Here is a 2,449-nt window from a genome sequence, read left to right as displayed (position 1 = left end):
GAGTCTTAGGACTCAGATGGAGGGACCATAGAAGAAATGTCCTACAATGGGGAGAGGAGCTTGTAGAGTTCTTCTCCAGTAGAAAGACAAAGCATCATGTGGAGGAATGAGGCTGCCATCCCACAGTCAAAAGTTCTGAACCAGAATTATTCCTCTCTGAAAGAACTACAGGGTCAAAATGGAGAAGAACCTGAGGGACAGGATGTCCACTGACTGACCTAAATTTGAATTGAGCTGAAGGGGAGACTCCAAGGCCTAATACTGATACTATGATATATTTACAAAGAGGAGTCTAGCATAGCTGCCCTCCAAAAGGTCCAACAAGCTGGTGAAAGAGTCAGATGCAAATATTTATACCCAACTAATGGGCAGAAGGTGTTGAATCATGATTGAGTTAGGGAAGAACAGGAAGAAGATGAGGAGGAGGGTGACTCTATAAGAACACCAGGAATCTCAAGTAACCTGGAGCCCTGAGATCTGTTAGACACTGAGCCACAAACCAGGCAGCATACACCAGCTGATATGACGTCCCCAACACACATACATCAAAGACCTTCAGGGTTTTGACTCAATCAGGGAAGATATACCTTACCCTCAAGTGACTGGATATCACAGGGAATGGGGAGGTTTGGTGGGGTGGAGGTAGGGGGATAGGGACATCCTCATGGAGACACAGGGAGGGGGGTGGAGGACTTATGGAAAGTGAAACAGATGGTGCACGTGGAGAGGGATAAAATCTATACTGTAAAAGATTAAATTATATATATATATTAAATTATATATATATATATATATGAATACACACACACACACACACACACAATGGTTTCATAAAATTTACAGGCAAATCGATGGAACTAGAAAATATAATCCTGAGTGAGGTAACACAGTCACAAAAAAACAACTGGTATGTACTTGCTGATAAGTGAATATAAGAAAAAAAGCTTGGAATACCTGTGACAACTGAGAGACCATATGAAGATCAAGAAAAAGGAGGACCAAAGTTTGTGTTCATCTGTCGTACTTAGAATGGTGTTATGTAAAGAGGGTCAGGAAATTGAACAGAGGTGTGTAGTAATGGATTATGAGGAATTGTGGCTAGTAACTAGCAAGTTCCAGATTCCAGGAAAGCAAGAGGACACCAGGACCGAACATGGATGTGATTAGATGAAATGCCCAAGAAAAGGGAGGGAGAACCGGTAGAGACCATACCCAAAGGGGAGGAGTGGCCTCCAGTTGAGAGATAGGTCCAACTGACCCTCACAAAATTTTAAATCGGGATTGCTTCTTTCTAAGGTAAATAAAAGGACACAGAGTGGAGTAGACACTGAAGAAAAGGCCATCCAGACACTGCACAACCAGCAGATCAATCCAATATGCAGCCACCAAACCCAGACACTTGCTGATGCCAAGGAGTGCTTACTGACAGGAGCCTGATAAGGATGTTTCCTGAGAGCGTCTGTCAGAGCCTTACCAATACAGAGTCGATGCTTGCAGCCAACCATTGGACTTAGCATGGGGACCCCAATGGAGGAATTAGGGGAAGGGCTGAGGAGTTGAAGGGGCTTGAACCCCATAGGAAGAACAATAGTATCAAACATCCAGACACACCAGAGCTCCCAGGGACTAAGCCACCAATCAAAGAATACACACGATTGGAACCATGACTCCTGCTGTATATGTAACAGAGAAATACCTTGTCTAGCATCCATGGGATGGGAAGCCCTTGGTTCTGTGAAGGCTTGATGTTCTAGCGTAGGGGAATGCTAGGGCAGTGTTGCTGGGTGTGGGTTGGTGGGTTGGGGAGCACCTACACGGAGGCAGGAGGATGGCCTTGGAATGGGGAGTTTTCGGAGGGGAAACTTCAAGGGAGATGATTTGAAATGTAAATAAACAAAATTCCCAACAACAACAACAACAACAACAAACAACAAACAAAAAAGAAAAATGGAAGATAGCCATACCATTACAACAAAATAACCGGCATCAATAAACACGGCTCATTTTTAACTCTAAACATTAACAATCTCAATTTCCCAATTTAAACAAAACGCAAAAACAGATTGGATTAGAAAATAGAATCCACATTTCTTATGAATCCAGGAAACACATTTCATCACTGATAGAAATCAACATAGTATGAAAAGAAGGAAAAAATATCCTGAGTAAATGGATCCAAGAAGCAAGCAGGTGTACAAAGCAGAAAAGATAATGAGAGATATTCACTATTTTCTTTTTCTAAGTGGATATTGCAATTCTAAATTTCTACAAACAAAACATGCAGGAACCTAAGTTCATAAATACTATTACAAGTAACATCAGTTAATATGAGGCCCCTGACACATATATAGCAGAGGACTGCCAGGTCTGGGTTCAGTCAGAGAAGATGCACATAACCCTCAAGAGACTGGAGGCCACAGGGAGTTTAGAGATCTGGTGGGGTTGGCAG

The sequence above is a fragment of the Rattus rattus genome, chromosome 1, assembly GCF_011064425.1.
Source record: "Rattus rattus isolate New Zealand chromosome 1, Rrattus_CSIRO_v1, whole genome shotgun sequence".
Classification (NCBI taxonomy): domain Eukaryota; kingdom Metazoa; phylum Chordata; class Mammalia; order Rodentia; family Muridae; genus Rattus; species Rattus rattus.
Note: the sequence above shows the minus strand (reverse complement) of the source record.